The 18,612-nt window shown below is 43.1% G+C and overlaps 1 protein-coding gene across 1 annotated transcript in view; it reads left to right on the forward strand.

Moving 5' to 3' along the window:
* The first annotated feature begins 4,189 nt into the window (after positions 1-4,189).
* HPCAL1 (hippocalcin like 1) overlaps positions 4,190-18,612 on the forward strand; it is a 79,324-nt gene continuing 64,901 nt past the window's right edge. Inside the window, exon 1 of the mRNA XM_088162401.1 lies at positions 4,190-4,324. The gene's annotated coding sequence lies outside the window, so the exon portion shown is untranslated. The remainder of the gene's footprint in view (positions 4,325-18,612) is intronic.

The raw sequence follows: 18,612 nt of genomic DNA on the forward strand, positions 1-18,612 counted from the left end.
CTTCCATCGGCTTCTAACTCAATCTTAAACTTTTTGTGTTTCAGAAACTGTAACTGGACATTTAGGAAGGGCTACAGATGACTGCTAATCTAAATTTGTCCTTTTTTTATGACACTTGAGATAAAACTTGTTTAGTGTCTAATCTTTTATTTTACTAAATATGAAGATTATTACTAGTAGCTTGTATTTCATTACCTTTTCTCTGGGCTTCTGGACTCTTGGAAGAGAAGAACATTTTAATTTTCACAGCTGTGTGAATTTAGAATTACTAAACAATTTCCATTCTCAACTCCTGTTTTCAGTTGATTCTGCCTTGTCAAGTAAGATTGAATCCAAATTAATTGCATATTATACTACCTATCCCAGAGGCTGGTGGCTTTGCAAGCTTCAGCAAATTTGATCCATCAAATTTGGAAAAAGTCTGACACAAACCAGTTTAATTTCCTTAAGTCAGAATTCTTGGAGCTCTTTAGCCTGAACTGCAGTGCCTCATTTTGGAGCAGGAAATGAAGCTCAGTAGGAGGGTTTGATTTGCAACTGGATCAGTTTTCATTTTTCCCTCTGTTCAAATCTGGCCAAGACATAAACCTCTGAAAAAAAAAAAAATCACTATTTCACTTACACTTTAGATATATGGTGCTGGTCTCAGATGATTTCATCTCTGGACTTAAGGCTCCAGCCCTACACAGTCTCAGGAACTCTTTCTCTGTAATTGGGCATTGGAGCCAAGGATGAAGGAATGCCACAGTTGCAGTTCAAGCATATGGATGCATAAGGAAAAGCTGTGAAAATCAGGTGGAGACAGAGTAGTGAGGGGAGAACAGATGTAGAGATAGACAGGATAATCTGGATGGCAGGAATAGGAGCAGGGCAAAAAAGCACAGTAAGGAGCTGGGATATGAAAAAAGAGAAGACAGTGGGGAGGCAGATGGATTCGTAATCAATGGAACATATGACCTTCTAAGATCAAATTCAGGATGGGTGAGTTTTTCAGCATCTTCCCCAACAAAAGGACTAGAAATAACATCAAATGAAATGTGAATGTCCTCCTACATAGAAGGCAAGAGTTTGCTGTCAGCTCCATGAGCTGACTTTGAAAGGGTTCACAAATCAAAGCAGCCCAGTGGGGGAAGGACTGCTTTGGGGTGGAGCACAGAGGGGGCTGGGGTGCCTCACACACACAAGAGATGATGGGCTAGTGCATCAGAGGGAAGCAGGAAAGCCCTGAGACGTTTCAGGTCTCCTCACCCACTGTGTGGGACAAGACACTACAGAGGAACTCTGCTGCCACATTAAGCAGACTAGTCTCTAGTGATAGCATTTGAACAATACCATCAAAATGCTGGCAGACATGTTTCAGAACACTGTAATATCTTGTATAATGTCAGCTAAGGAATGAATTGCTTTTCCAAGCTTCATCAAGAGAACTGGGACAGATTGGCAGAGCACATCATACTGCAGGATGCATGACACTTCGAAGGAGAGAAGTACAGGAGACAGGATATACTGAATTTAATACCTTTTGTATTAACCCTGACAGCAGAAATTGGAGCTCTGTGCGTTTCTATGCTAAACCTGAAGTGAACCATTCCCCATATATAGTGAACCCTAGCACTCATTGCCATGTGGGTTAAGGGTTTGCTTTTCTCCTCGAGGAAAGGACTGGGAAGGATTGACAGCATTTGAGCAGGGTTGATGCAGAGACATAATTAAAGGATAAGGCAGATATTAAAATTAGTCGGTAGCCACAGGGCATTGATCACAGGAAAGTGACAGTCCTGCAGCTGGAGCACAGACTGAGTGTGATACCTTGGCTGGGAGAAGAAGTGAAAAGCTGGCAAAGAAGTGAGGGATGCAGCTGAGTCATGAAGGAAGGAGGATGGAGGGGTGTGTGGGGTGCTTTGTGCTTCCATTCAGTGCCAGGGAGATGTGAGCAGCAGTTGTGAATGACTGATACAGGCTTGGTTTGAAGAAGTAGCCTTGAATCTCTGCAAAGTATTTTCTAAGGTAACATTTGCAAGAGCCATACATTTCCAATACAAGATCAGTGAATCCAACTGAGGAGACTGTTGTGGAAGATGATTTGCCTTGCAGGGAGATCAGGTGCACCCCTGTTGGGGAATGAGGCCAGGAGACCCCTGAGCAGTGTCAGCAGGCTCCCAGAGCAGTAGCTGAGGCACTGTTGTCTCTCAGACCTGTCTTGAGTGCAGTTATGACATTCATACAGGGAAGGATCCTCCCCTGTGCTGCCATCCTGAGTTTAACCACTCTGATGAGATGCAATATGAACCATCCCATGGTCACCGAATGGTTGTTTGCAGACTGTCAAAAAAACCAAACCAATAAATTTGGAAGAGCCAACTCAGTTAATTGAATTTACTCATTTGGAAATTTTTCCTGAAGCCTCGTTTGAGTTCTGCATGCATTTAGCATATGCATGTCTTGTAAGTGCCAGAAGAAATTGAATATGCAGGTCATGAAACAGACCTTTGGATGGCTTCTCAGGGAAACAAAGGGATATTTCAAGCAAGAACGGTTTCCCTCCAGGGCAATGCTTTTCTGGCAGAGATGGCCTAAACTGCCCTTTTTGATCACATCAATACAAAGAAATGTGTTGGGGTCTTACTTTTAAAACTGGGCAGGTTTCAAAACCCTCAAATACTGGATTTAGCAGAAACATATAATTTAACAATTTAATGTTAACAGTTATGAATGTAAATTTCATATTAAGTGCTGCCTCTCCTCAATTGGACTGAGACTAAAATAGAGCAATTCTTTGGCCCTGTCCTCTTCAGTCTCAGCCTCCAGGCTGGGACCAAGCTCAGGGTTTCCTTCCTGCAGAGTGAAGGGAGAACTTGGCATGAACCAGAATCCTAACATGGACTTGGGCAGTGTCTTGGTCCCTCTGCATCCAACAGAGCCTTACAGATATTGTGTGTAGCATTATGGGCTTTTTCTTGCCTTGCAAAGGTTTGCTGTAGAGAAACCAGCCTCAAGGCACATTTTCAGTGAAGGAATAATGTGCTTAACATACCCAGAGAACTTAGGATTCATCCCTAAGTAACACTTTCCTGAAGACAGTTTCCATGGGACAGACTTTTCTTTGGGTACTAATGATCTACCTTCTAAATATGATTCTACAACTTTACTCATGTTCTTCATGTAAGTAAAAGAATATAAATTAGGAGCTTCAGAGTCTGAGTCAGGGCAGAAAGGTAACACTTGAGAGGGTTTGCAAACTGGTTCTCCTGGTGGCTGCATCATATTTCTATAAATGCTGGTTTCAGTGCTGATACCATCAACATAGGCTTAATGAAGCAACATTGTGTAGAGAGAAGGAAAAAAAAAGAGAGAAGGAAAAAAAGCTTCAGTTTGGAGACAAAATTTACTTTTCTTTCTTCTTCCAGGCTCATTGTTTTTGTATTGCTCATTAATTCTGTGGTCACTTTTCAAGATCTCCTGCAGGGGATTTTGCCTCCTCCTCTTCCCTGGAAGAATGTTATGCAGGAATTTTTCAGCTATGTTCAAGTACTGAGCAAATATGAAATTTAAAAATGAAAAATCTGTCTTTTTAAAAGGTGAGAGCCAGATATCTTTGCACGGAGTTGCAGGAAATGATGGATGAAGTTTGGAAGGTTGTTATGAACATGAGTGGTGCTGCTGCCTGATCTATTTGTTATGTACTTAATTTGTGGCTTAGCTTTAAATGAAGTTAAATGCCAGAGCTGTCAATCTAGCTCAGAAATGGTACAAAATCTGGGATTCTGGCTGCAAAACTCGTGTTGCTCAAGGCAACCTGCATTAATACTCTAAGGTAGCCCATCTTGCTTTTCCTACAACACACAGGCAGCCATTTGGGTGATGTATATGCTCCTGTCTACTGTAAGTGTTGGTGATACTTCCATGTAGAAAATGCTATCAGTGTGACAGATATTCACTGCCAACACATCAAAATGGAAAGCCTGCTGCAATTCAAATAGAAATATCCTGGGAGGTTCTCAGTATGTTGAATTAAGGCAGGAAGAATAGATCAAATGTTTTTTTTCTAAGCTCGGTTAACTCCATGAGAACAGGACACAGCTGTGAGTCCCTTCAAGGCAGTACACTTGTCTGCCAAGTTAGAAGGCAATTATTCTTCATAAATCTGTCTTTTTAAATTCAAGCAGATCGATTGTCTCGTCCATCCTTTGCCTATGCAAGCACCCGGAAAGGCTCTTTTAGTACCACCTATGACTAAGCACCCCTCTTTTCAGGAGAGCCACACCATGGAGGTGATGGAAGCCCAGGCAGCCCTGCATATTCCTTTACAATGGTGGATGTAAAGGTATGTTCATTTTGCTCACATTTTTAGTGCTTTAACCAAGAAGTCTCTGTGCTGGTTTTAGACATCATCTTGGCTTTAGATATCTGACCTCTATGCAAAGAAATAGAACACTACTAAAAATGTATTGTCTAGCTAATAGGCAGAAAAGTGTTGCAAGAAGACAGGGTGGTTTGCTTACGTGTACTGTCATGGTTGCATCAGTGTAGAGCTTCTAGAGCTGCACTAAAATTGGCTTGGTTACAAGGCAGTCATCTCCTAATAGCCCTATTTTGCCAAATCACTCAGGCTCTGAAAGTCAAAATGGCTTCTGCCCTTCCTGGTGACCTGTAATCACGGGTAGACATCCAGCAGATCCACTGAAAGCAAAAACTGTTTTGTGCAGTTGTGAGCCAAGCCTACATAAAAATATGTGCTCATTTTGATCTGAGTAACACACTGGTGATTTTCACTTTTTTTTTTCTTCTTTCAGATAGGGAGAATGCTTTTCAGTATTTGCAAAGTGCATTTTGAGATTGTTCCGACTACAGCCATTACTGCTGTGGTGTGTCTTCTCTGGCTATCATTTGGCCCTAAAACCCCAGCAAATGCTATAAGAAAGTGAGAGGAGTTAGCATAAGTTGTTCTCTCCCATGTTGCAGTGGCGCAGCAATAAAAGAAAGGGTGTTCATTTTTATTTTCTTTAAATTTTATTTTAAAGACCATACTGAGATACGTATCTATTCTGTTATCAAGAAACAAAGCAAGAAAATGAGATGTTTGTCCTTATTAACAAGCCTCCAGAGAGAATCCAGCAGGAGAAGAGAGCCAACGAGAGATGAGGGGTAGGATGTGGTGTGGAACAGATTCAGCAGCAAGCCCTGGGCCAGCTGCTCTGTGGCACTGGGTACGACTAGAGCAGCCTGGAGACACACCCTGACCATTGGCAATGTAAATACAGGGGAAAAGTATGCTCTAGGAATGAAAAAGTATGGGAAATTCTGCTAGCACTTAGGACGTTTCTGGTTTAACTCTGCTGGGGTCTTAGTCCCACCTCTGATCACAGTATGACCAACTTAAAAGTTAGGTGAGATTGTCCACACCCTCATTCCACTGAATTTTGAAACTCTAGGATGGAGAAAACACTGCTTCCCTGGGTAACATGTCCCCTGCTGGACTATTCACCCTCATGATGAAAATATCTTGCTTGATTCCCCTGCTGCATCTCTGACTGCTCTCCTTTGTCCTTTTGAGGTGTGTATCTGTAAAGAGCTGAAGCACCTTCTGAGATACTTTGTCTTTCCCTGTAACCCACCATGCTATTAAGCAGCAGGAGACTGCTTCCCTCCAAAAGAGCAAATGAAGAAATTAGACCTGAGCCAATATATTCATAATAGCTTCTGGGAGACTGAAAGGCCACGTGAATATCAATTTGTGAATCATTTCTGCTGCAAAAGCAGAACAAATTCACAAAAGTGAGCAGCTTGGCATTGGCACTTCCAGAACAGGAATTTGAGGGGTTTTTCCTTAATCTTGACTTTGAATAGATTTAGAGATTGACAAGGAATGATGAGAGTTAAACAACCTGGAAGCTGAACAGAAACACTGCTCTTATTTTGACCCATCTGTAATTTGTTGTTTATATTTCAGCTCCACAAAAACAGAGAAAAGCTAGGAGCATTACTTTCTCAGCTCCAGAGGAGACCAGAGCAAAGCCTGCTGGTGACTTCATGGGGGCTTTGCTCCAAAAGTTGTGAGGTGTCACAGGGCTTAGACAAGAGGGCTTTCACTTTCTCCCAGCATCTCCACTGCAGTGTTGGACAGTGGAAATACATTTTTAAACCACGAAAATGTGGAAAACTGCAGCTGTGAATTCTCTGATAAATCACAGAAAAACAGGTCTAGAAAGAGTCACAAGGGCTCATTTAATTTTTTTCTCCAGCCTCAAGGCAGGTTGTACCACTTTGTAATTTCTAATCACCCCCTGTCTGACCTGTATGTAGGATGGTGGAAATTTCAATTTCCCTAACTGCTCTCCTTACCTGCAGGATTTTTTCTCCCATGCATGCTCTGAATTTTTGCTTGCTTTAATTCAAGTTCATTGTCCCTGCTTATGGTAGACATCCATTTATGACAATATTTTACGTAGATGAAGGATTATGTTTCCCTTCAGGCTTCACATATGTAGGCTAAACCCCTATTCAGTCAGCCTCTGCTCCTGGGGTGTTTTCCACCCCTGCTTGGCAGCTGGGCTCTCTACAAGCTCCACTCCTTGAGACACAGTGCATCACTCTGTCTGGTGAGGAATGGTAATTTCCCATTGTATGGGCTCTTCTCCTACTATATCCACACTAGAATATCTATGTTCTGCACAACAACATGAAATTGTTAAATCATGTTCACTCTGCAATCCACAACCACCCTCTCATCTCTTTTTTTGGCAGCTGAGCCCAGGCTGTGTTTGCACAGCTGATTGTCCCTGCCTACCTCACACGCGTCTCTACTGAACCGCGTCCTTTTCCCAGGCCTTTTCCCCATCTTTTCATCATTGTTTTGAATTGTCATTCTGCCCTTTTCCTGCCCACAGCTCCCACCTACTTTACTTTATCCATAAGCTGACAGGCATATTCTGCATTTCTCCATCATCTGAACCCTCAGCAGATGCTCTTCCCTTTAATTGACCCTAATGTTTTCGGACACGAGGGAAAAATATTTGATGCTTTACCTGCCACCCACTTTAGAGCTCTAAAAAGCTGAGTTTCAGAGAAGTGGATTTTGTTCTCTTTGGAGCAGGAACCCCACAGCAGAGCTGGATGCATTTTTGACTCATACAGTAATTCTTGCTTCCTCTCTCCAGTTGCTTCATGTCCTGTCAATAAATCCTGCACTTGCAAATGAAGGAGAGGATATCTGCTTATAATACATACCACTCTTGTGCCCATGGAATGACCATGGCATATAGGAGAGCGTTTTGCTTTGGAAGATGCCAATGCTCTTAGTAAATGAGGTCTCTAGAAAGTCATACTTCATCCCTATGAAAAGAGTCCTTGTTTGATAGTGTGCTATGGCAGTGCCCAGTAACTTTGTATTGGTAATGAATAATGCCATAGCAGGGAGCTTGTGGAAACAGGTGCAGACACAGGACAGACCCCTCTGCCAATTCACATATGTCTTCAGTTAGGAGGTATGACTGGAAGTGCCAAACAGGACACTGGACATTAAAACAGCTCCTCTGAAGTAGTGATAATCTCCTTGTTGGGCTGTGAGTGGCCTGACAGTTCTGGCTTGCATAAAATTGAATTCTCAGGTGATCTGCTGCTGTTACTAAAAAAAAGTAATAAACTCCTTCCCCTCTGTGGATATGCTCTTTTACCAGAAAACTAGTAAAGGCAGAGCTGGTGCGGGGGATCCTGTGCAGAGTCTTGTGGAGCCCTCTGAGATGCTGAGGGCTCTGGGATTGCATGATGTCTGCCACAAACCGATCACCCAACACTGGCTCCTCCTGCACTCAATTAAAACATGACCAGTACACAGCCTGAGTAGATGTGTGAGCACATATACTGTAAAAATCCCACATCTCCCTACCTGAGAGGGGTGACTTAAATGGGCAGTCCCAAAGATTCAACATCTAACTGGGCACAGTAATGACTGGCTTTAAACTTAGGAAAATGAAATAAAACTTCTGTGTTTGCTTGCTGGTGACTCAAAGCTTAGGGTTAATGTTTTCAAACTTGCCATGAAAATATGGACTAGAAATATAACTGGTTAGGAAATTGAAGGTGTGTGTCTGCAAGCAACACGTGAATCCCAGCATCTGAGGCTTTGAAAAAAAGCCTACATGTGATATGGTCCACAAACTGGGGTTTTATGAACCAGTGGTAACACAGTAGACATGGCAGTGTAGAAGGGAAACAGGTTAAACTAGCATATAACAAAATACTTCAGAAAATATCACTCCTTATTTGCACCTGGGACATGAATGCTAACCTGAAACAACTGTAATTCTTTATTTTATGCCTTTCCTACTAAGAGGTGGTATTTTAGATTTCTACTCACTTCATCAAGTTATCTGTAGGGGCTGCATTCTCTGCGTGGGCTGAATCGACCCCAGGAGGAGCTGTCTATAAGACTATACAGTTCTGCCAAGTCTGAATTTGATCCACTATGCTCAGTTGTCCTACTAATGCATCTGCCTTGGGTCCAAGTGCTCTCCTGGATTGAACTATAATTATCGTAAAACTAGATTTTTCTAAATTTCATTCCCTTGTAGCTTTTTATAGTTCTGTGAATTAATTATTCAGAGCTGTACAAGTTCTCAGCAGTGCTTTTCCATAGCTTTTATGGACATGGATGCATTTCACCCATGTAGAGCAGAGCATGTGCTAGAACTTCAGATGGGGAAAAGGGTAAGACTTGGTCCAAATATTAAACACACTGAGTTCAACATGTCCTCCCCTGAAACCATCTTCTTGAATTTTTTGAGGCAGAGATAATCTCTGATGCTAAAAGTGTCTGTATTCCCTCCCTGGCTTTTTTAGGCTTTAAAGTCTCCTTTTTCCTGTTACAGGTTGGTGCTACCTGTAGCACTGTGGGGCAGGTGGGGCTGCTGTGAGCATGAGGACCAGTGTGGCTGCAGAGCTGAGCATTGCCAAAAATACCTCCACATTTTGGCTGGGATGGGGGTGAGGTGCAGCTGGGGTGCAGTGGAGACTGGAGGACACAGCCTTCTACCCTGGAACCAGAAGATGGGAGAAGTCAGCAATCTCATTTTGCTGATGAGAGTGAGTGGATTGGGGATGGAGTGTGTTTGGGGCTGGCTGGGCTCTTGGGGACATGTGAGAGGGGTGTCTCCAGGATGCAGTCTGGGGAAGATGAGTCCAAATAAAGTATAAAGCTTTGTTTGAATTACATTTGAGCAGGAAGTTAGTAGGAATATTTGAAGGTCATGGAGGCATCAAATCGCAGACTATGAGGCTTCTGCTGGCACAGTTCTGGCTTGTTCTGGCCTGAGCAGTCCCCAAAGTAGGTGTGTGGGGAGATGCGGCCACATTGAGGTGTTGCTCACACCATCTTCCCTGGGAGTTACAGCCCCTTCTTTCACTGGACCCTTTCCCCTGGAAAGGCCACTCACACACTGGGGATTTCCATCACACGGAGCAGTGGAGGGAAAGGTCTGTGCTGCAGCTGCCAGGCTCTGAGCAGGACTCTGGCTTCTCTGCGTTTGGCTCTGCAGAGGCAGTACAGCAGCACCAGCACGGAGACTGAGCCTCTTCTGCCTCCCACACCCTCCTTTGGGTGAATGCAGAGTGTGTACTTTAATTAGTGATGATACATGAGGGAGACAGGAGATCAAGCAATATTCAAATTAAGTATCTGCAGAACTGGTAAGAAGGTAAATATGAGCTCCCAGACTTGGGGGATTTTTTAGTCACTTCTTTTGCCACAACAGTTTGAGTTTTGATTCAAAAAGCAAACAAATCATTGTTGCAGCATTGTTTTCCACCAAAATGCACCTTTGAGGTCCACCTTCATAGGCCTCTGAGCTTTGTGGCACTGCAAAGTTAGGGCGGGTCAGTGGGGCCACCACTGCAGCTGGGGCCAGGCCATTCCCAGGCACAGCATCCCATCAGGAAAAGGGATTCCATTCATTGCTTCCATGCTGCAAACCCACAGTGAGGGTGGGGGACTGACACCTGCACGGAAGCACCAACCCTGCTGCAGCAGATCACCCTTGCACAGAGCCAAACCACAGCAGGTTTGGAGTTTTTCCTCAGGAGCAGAGGCTTCAGTGACCAGCTAGCTAGCCTGACTCCTCTCTCCATCCCTTTGCACTGCCAGGGGGGCTGTGAGGGCACCTCTGCCCCCACCTCTGCCTGTATTTCTGCTCCCATGATCAGGAAGCCCTGTTCACAGTTCTGTACTTTGTACCACTGCCCATCCTGGGACATCTGAACAGCTCACACTTCTCACTGAGCATCCTCTTTCCTGCTGTCATGGACAGCCCTTCAGGCTGAAAGTGAGTGGGATGCCGAGCACAAATATTACACAGGTGCAAGAAGGATAAATGAAGGTTTATTGAAGAATAAATTAACCTTACATAAAAAATTTATTTTCAGAAGCACTAAACTTCGTCTGCATCCTATGTGACATTTATATGATTTTTGCTATTGTAAGTAATCTGGTATTTAATTATTGGACAAAGCACGTTTCATAGCAAAATATAGTTTTTCTAAGGCATTTTGAACTGATAAACACCAAGTATTCACACCCCCTTTGCTATGATTTCACTTTAATAATGATTTTGGTGTTTCAGTATGAGTCAGGCAACAACAGAGGAATTGCTGAAGAAATTTTGCTAAAAAACCTCTCTGAAAAAACAGTTATGAGTCAGACGAAACACAACTGAATTTTACTGGCTCGGGACTGGCTTGGTTGGCTCTGTAATTTCAGAAACCAAATTCCACATCTGGAGTTGTCTACAGTTTAGCTATTAATAGGAAGTCTGTGTTTTTATTTCAATGCCACCACTGGGAGATAGGATCTGCCCTGAGGAGGGGGGGGCTGCCAGTGGGCACCAATGCCAGGCACAGAGAACCCCACTACAACAGGAGATTTCCTGCAGTGATGACTCAAAAGAAGCAGTCTTTTTTCCAATGGAAAAGTGCATTGTCAGTGTGAATGAGAAACGTAATTAGCCAAGGCCAGAAAACGAAGACACTGGAAGACCCCAAAAGCCCCAGAGTCCCTTCTTTTGCTTTCTCCCCCTGCCAGTGTGATTTGTTTACCTATCTTTCTGTTACCAAAAATTAAATTTTATGTGCCAATAAATGCTGGATGTTTCTGATCCCAAAGAAAAGGATCCCAAAGAAAAGCAGCAGTTGTGTCATTCTGGAGAGTTCATGTGTGGAAGGGCAGACACATGCTGTTTGCCTAGTTGAAGCCAAACTGTACATTAATTAATCAGTGCTAAAACTTACAGGAAAGGTGACACAGACCAACACTTATAAGAATACATCTGGTTTAGGAACTTAGTGGGTGCTCTTTATTATTTCTAAGTCTCTGTCAGCATAAAGGCATGCTTCTAAAACCTCTGTCAGAATAAATTTTGCTCAGACACCACCAGCATGGAGTAAATAACTGAATTTCTCTTACTTGTCTGAATATAATTTGATATGAAACAGAACACCTGGTATCATGATAATATAAAAAAATCGGGTAGTATTAGCATGGCAATTGGAGCTCAGAGAAGCTGCTGTGGCTCCAACAAGCTGTGCCTTTCAATGCTGTCAGGAGGATCAGCTGAGCATGGCCATACCTCACAAGAGCAGCAATGGGATGCTGATAATAACACAGTGTCACACATTGTCCAGGATCCTGCTAGTGGGCTCTTTTATTGCATTATTGTCTGTTTGGAGAAGGGAAAATATCCTCTGCTTGAAGCAGATTGCCTCATGGTTTTTGTTGTGATAAAAGGTGGTCAAAAATCCATGGAAACTGTGAGCCTTTTTAGTTGCAAAATTGCTGCCCCTCCCTCTCTGTTGGTTTTGTGAAAAATGTGCATATTTTGGTAGTGCTGTGGCAAAGGATGCTTGGCAAGGCTAGAAAGCAGCCTGCCCTGGGGAGAAGTCCTGCCATTCCAGCTGGAATCCTCTCTGCTTGGCTGTCACACTGCACAGGGTGAGCAGCCTCAGTCAGGGCTCTGCTCCCCTGTGTGTCTGCCACAAACTGGCCACTGTGGCTTTGTGGGATTGCACGGTGGGCACCGTGCATGTGGGATTTGTGGGATCTGGAGTGCACGGTGGGTGCTCCAGCTGGTGGGAAACACACATGAAATTTTCCGGCCAGTGAGTGAACGTGGTTGTCTGCATGCCTGGAATTAAGTGTGCTTTTCACTACTTGAAGTCAAAATTGAGGCAGAAGAATTGAGACATGCCTGCAAGAGCATGGAGGATCTGGTGATTATCTAAATGCATAATCAATACCTCCATTTACTTACTAGTGTGCATTTGTCAAATGCCCAACACTGTGATTACCCTATTTAAGTATTTTCTTCAGGCATAAAGCAACCTTTCCAAGATTACTAACTTTTTTCTCATTGAAAGTGTTGTTAATTAATACTTTTAGTGTCCTCCCCTGTGATTTGCTTTCTCTTAATTACCAACAGGAGCAATACAAGAGTTCTCCACTGCCAGTGCCAAAATTAAAACGACTTTTTCCAAATTGCACTGAATGATCCACATGGTTGTGCCTTCAGGTACTAAGCAGGAGACCTCAATCCCATGGGAAGTGCTGCATTATGAGGCACTCTGTTTTCACAGAATCACAGGTTGATTTGGGTTGGAAGGGACCTTTAAAAGTCATCTAGTCAAACTGCCTGAAATAAGCAGGGACATGTTCAACTAGATCAAGTTGCTCAGAGCCCCATTCAACCTGCCCTTGAAAGTTTACAGAGATGGGGCATCCACCACCTCTCTGGTGGATGTGCCAGTGTCTCACCATCCTTGTTGTAAAACATGTTTCCTTGTATCTAGTCCGAACATGCCTTCTTTTAGTTTAAAACCATTACCTCAAGTCCTAGTGCAATGGGCCCTGCTGAAATGTCTGTCCCCATATTTCTATAAGCCCACCTCAAGTATGGAAATTAATTTCAATAGTAAGTATTTCAGGGTGGTTTCATGCAGGTGGGAGCCCTGGATGAGAAGTGCAAACATGGAAAGTGCAAAGTCCCTTAACCCCAGGGTGCTGGGGAAGCAGCATCCTGATTCCAGTGGAATGCCCTGGCTTTTGCAGGGCTCTGGAAGGCATCCCAGAGCATGAAGGCTGGAAGAGCACTACAGTATCATCTTGTTGGCTCCAGCATCCCAGGAAGTGCTGTCAGATTTCTCTATCTTTCTCTTTTGTTCAGTCATATGAAAAAAAATTGGTCTCAGCAAAACTGAAAGTTGCTGTGGGGAAACATCAGGCTTAGAATATTATTTCATTGCCCCGATTGAACAAAAATACTTGGCATTACAAAAGCATTGCAAGGCAAAAACTAATTTTCATTTAGACACACCAGTATATTTTCATATTTATTTTCTGACTTGCATTCTCCTGTCATGTTTCAGAATAGAAACAAGTGACAGTATTGATACTTTCTGCTGCACTGAAACACTTGAGTCTTCTTATTCTATTCCCCCTTTCTCAGCATAAATTTGCCATGTTGAACAACAAAACCAGAGTTCACTCTGTTAGATCTCACAGAAATGAGTTTTTCAATGGCTACTTCTCTCTGTGGGAACTCATCCATTTCAAGGGCTCTCTACTATTTTCTGCTCAGACAAATTAGACATGTCATTTTGTGTTTTGAAATTGCTGCTGCTGCCAGCATGAGGAAATAGCCTGGATGGGAATGCCAAAGCCGGGTGGGAATGCCAAGCCCAGGTGGGAATGCCAGGGGATCACAGGCAGACACCCAAAGGCCTGCTGGTCTGCCCTGATGGTGGATATCCTTGTGCAGAGACCCTGTGGTACAACAGGGCTGTTGGTAGATGCAACTGGAAATAACCACAAGAAGGCTATGGAGTGTAGGAAATTCCAATTCTTTTGCTAATAGATACAACTAAAGTGCCCCTGACCCCAAATTTTGTTTGATGATGAATACCAGCAAATATGGTGGCAAACACCAGAGTGAAAAACTCTAGCAAAGCACCATAGCAAGAAATGAGGCTTTTAAATTTTCCTTATTTAGCAAAGTCTTTCTCTTTTTGCATAAGAAATTTTAATATTAAAATCTTGTCTAAAACACCTAACTTTAGTGTCTGACATAGCAACTGCAGCCTGGAAGGCAAAACCAGGTCCTTTTTAGGTTTCCACGTAATAAATGGGTAGACAACAGTAAGTTAAATGAAAACGTGTCAGTTTAATTCATAAATTCTTCACCTCTGTCAAGCCTAATTTTTTTAATATCTCCACCCTCAGTCTTTCTATTATGGGAGAGAAAAACCACGCAGCCAATTTTCCTTTATGCTGGTTTAATTGTTGCTCTTTTTGACTTTGAAAAGGATACCAAGTGTTCTCATAGATGTAAATGTGCCTGATGGCTTTGGCTGTTCAAATACTAAGGCCCCCGTAGGCACTGGGGTATCCCTGGGGCAACTTTAATACAAATGTAGGTAGAAAGTGTATTTTTGTATTTGTCCAGCTGTGCAGGCTCACATCTGCTGTTCTCAGGCTTGCTGCCAATCATTGCAGCTCTTACCATTTATTTTTCCTTGCAGGGAAAGAAAGAACCCAAGACAATCCTGCTAAGAGAAAGAAAAGCAATCTTGCAAAGGTGGACTATTGACACTATTTTTGTTACTTTCTTTTTTCTTCTGTCTGATGTTACTGGCATAGTGGTAGACATAGCAAGTAGGTTGCAAATGAAAAACATACAAAAATTACATTAAATATTGTATTGTAGCTACATTCTCTGAACAATCATTTTCCCTTGCTCTAAGTCATATTATTCAAACTAGACAAAGAGCCTTCAGAGGTAACTAGCAGATTCCCTTCTCCTGCCTCTCCCCATCCCACAAGGTCATCTAAAATAGGCCAGGGAAGTACAGTAGAAAATACTGCAATCTTACTTTAACAGGAAAATGCATTGTAAAAGTCTACCTGCTCTTTTTCACTTCCAGTTTCTGTGATCCAGATGACTGGCAAAACCCCTTGGTATATTTGTTTCATTAGTACATTAAATACTAGATGTGCCTGTTCAGGTGATGCTGCTTGCCTATACAGAAGGTAAGAACCATGGATGCAGCTGGCATTTCCCAGGTTATGTTTGTCTGGTTAATCTCACTTGGAAATGCAAAGGAGCATATGAGGGGTTAAACCTCTTAAACAAAAAGAGGGCAGAGATTCAAGCCCCAGCATCTGATAGCAAAAATAGGAGGCTTTATAGATGAGCATATTTATCACTGGAATTCAAAATTTATCAAAGAAAATACTTCTGATAAACAATTTTCCCTCTTATTTCCCCAAACACCTGCCATCCAGCTTGGTTTTATCAGAAATAACACCGGCTCATGTCTCCATTACTATTCCCGTTTGAGTTTCTCCAAAGTGATCCCTCATTGAGGGATTTCCAAAAACAAGATTAAAATATGATTAAAAAAAAAACCCAAAAACATTGTGTTTTGAAATGTTGCTTTCTTCTTCATCAAACATACATTGTGAGGAAGCTCAGTGATGGAGGGAGTCTCAGGGCTGCTCCTCCAACCTCTCCTACAAGGAGTTCTGCAGATGGCCCAGCCAGGAAGGAGCTCCTTCCCAGGCAAAATTGCTGGGCAAAAGCTTCCCTTGGGGAAGTGCCTCGTGCTTCCAGGACCACAGTATGGGAATGACCAGGATGATCATGTCCCCAGCTCAAAGCCAGAAGACATGCTTTTGCTGTCACTGTTTGCAGAGGAGGCAAGTCCTGGCTCTTCTGGGAGAGGCAGATCAGAGCAATCCTGACCCACAACCATCTTTCTTGCCAGATGCCTGGCAGCATCCGAAGGAAATTGTCTACTTCAAGGACACCACCAACACTTTCCATCCCAACAATCATGCCAGATATCAGAAGAACAATGGGAAAAGAGGACCTCAAATCCTTAATCCTTGCCAGCATTTTCTTCCTTTGCTTTTTGGTGCTGGCTGGCCAGATCAAGTCAATAAACTGCTCAAAAAAGGCAAATACCATTTTAATCTCTTCCTCCACTTAATCATGGCAAACCACAGGAAGGCAGATAGTAATTCAAGATTAGCAATAGCCTTATGAAGCTCACATTATTACCAAAGAAATTTTGAAAGCCACATAGCTCCTTAGTTTCCATCTAATCCCTTGATAATTAAACCCCAGACAGCAAAAAAAACCTCCACACATTATCTTCAAATTCAGCATAGTTGGAATGAAGCAAATGAATCTAATTTAATCCCCCTTTGTTTCTCACTCCTGACTGTGGAAACAGAATGAAAAGCAGAAAGAAAAACCAAACAAAAGGTGAGATGCCAGGGTAGTTGTGGATTTAATTTTGCAGAGGTCTATGCTGGATCATCATGAGAGTATTACAGATAGTCTTAACAAATATACATAATCAAAAGAGGAACTTCAGATAAACCAAATGTACCCAGTGGGAACAATTTTGAAAATGCCTTCACAGAATCAGAGAATCATTTAGGTTGGAAAAGACCTCTAAGATCATCAAGTCCAATAATTAACCTAACAGTGCTAAGTCCACCACTGAACCATGTCCCTAAGTGCTACATCTATGCATCTTTTAAATACCTCCAGGAATCGTGACTATACCACTGCACCCAGGGCAGCCCATTCCAATGCTTGACAATGCTTTCTATGAAGAAATTTTTCCTGACATCCAATCTAAACCTTTCCTAGCACAGCTTGAGGCCATTTCCTCTTACTCAACCACTTATTATCCTGGAGAAGAGATCGACCTCCACCTAGCTACAATCTCCTTTCAGGTAGTTGCAGGAAGTGATAAGAGCCCTCCTTTTCTCCAGGCTAAACACCGCGGCTCCCTCAGAAATAAGAAATATTTTCTTATTTGTAGAAAACAAGACATATTTTCTAGATCCTTCACCAGCTCCATTGCTCTTTTGGGAAGGGAGAAGCAGCCCTCACAAACTCATTGCAGGAATGAATCTGCAGCCTCTTTTCATCTCAGATTGTTTGTGAACAGTTGTCAGCTTTCTGTGGCCATTTTTCTTCATTTCCCCAGAGATTTCTGTAACTCAGAAATGGATCATTAGCAAGAATTAGGACTCTAAATCCACCGACATCTTGGTGGCATTTCTCTGGTTGGTTATGTGAATGGAACCATCTTACATGCTGGAAAGCTGCAATTCTTGGAGAAAGAAGTTAAGCACAAATGATAGCAACACCTCATTTGGATCTTGTTTTGTGTTTCCCGATAGTAATTGAATACAGAAATGTTTTCAGTGTTTATGCAATTTTTTATGGGATAATACACAGAAGTTTAGAGGGCTCAAAGAGAGCAGCAGTTGCAGGCACTTCTCAAGTACCCACTGGCCATAGAATGTCCCTGAGCCTGCCAACACAGGCAGTTCTGACAGACACATTCACAGCCCCATCTGAGGATCTCCCCTGACAGAACACAGCTCTCACAGCTGCCAATCCCCACTGAACCTGGAGAAGAGCCACTGCAGCCTCAGAAATGGCTGCAGGTCTCATCTCAAACCTGTCCCCCAGAGGACACAGGGCAGTGCCACACCGTGGGAAACCTGCTGCTGCTGCGGCCACCGGGTGACAGCCACGTTAATAATGAAAGTGGGGCTGAGCAGCAGCGTTTTCTCTCGCCAGACGTGAGCCCTGAGGGCTGTAAATCCTGGAGGAGGCCTCAAGTAGGTGCTTGCTGCGTTGCCACCTATTCCTGGGCGGAGTGGTGTCGTCACCTGTGCCAGCGCCCTGGCTGGCACAGCAGCCGGAGAGGCTCGGCGGGAGCCACAGCGCCAGCCTGGAGTCCAGCCGCGCTCAGCCGGCAGTGCTGGCACGGGGAAGGCTTTCCTGGGAAATCAAGGGGTACTCACACATGTCCTGCCAGGAGAACACAGCTTCGAACACGTGAAGTTGGCAGCACCGGTGCTTAGATAGAGTTTTCCATTATATGTTTCTGGTTGAGTCGCTTCTAGTTTAAACTGTTCAGGTTCTTTAGTTTCTAACTTTGCTCTTTTCCTCGAGCTGACATTTTTATTATTTTCTTTTTAAAAGGCAGAATGGTTCAACTATTTTTGAAGGGCCTTGAAGAAAGTGGTTATTGCTAAGTAACATTTTAATCTCTGTAACATTTTCTTCTCTTTGCATCAATGTATCCAGTTTCAAGGTATTCCAGCTTTGGAGTACATGTAAAAGGCTTGGTTTCTTTGTGTATTTTTTGGTTGGTTGGTTGGGTTGGGTTTTTTGTTTTTTTTTCCCCCCGTCCCTATGAAAATCTGTTGGACTTCATGCAAAGATAAGCTTTGCAAAATTGCATTGGTGGTGGTGACATTTTTCTGTTTGTTTCTTCCCCACTCCGTTTTGTCGCTTAGATCTTTTAGTATCTTTTTCCTGGTGTGGCCTTGATTTCAGTTTTATTCAATTCTTATCTCAAGACAGCACTGAATGTGCTCATGGAGTCTCCTATAAGGGGAGGCAGAGTGAAAGCTACTGATAAGGCACAGTGACAACTACATTAAATTCTCCATATATTTTTGACTTGAAAATGTGCCGGGCAGGAGCTGGGAGGGGGCTAGTGGGGAGGAATATCCTAACAGGAAGATTCACTTCTTTG

Source organism: Sturnus vulgaris, chromosome 3 (genome assembly GCF_052056855.1).
Source record: "Sturnus vulgaris isolate bStuVul1 chromosome 3, bStuVul1.hap1, whole genome shotgun sequence".
Lineage (NCBI taxonomy): Eukaryota > Metazoa > Chordata > Aves > Passeriformes > Sturnidae > Sturnus > Sturnus vulgaris.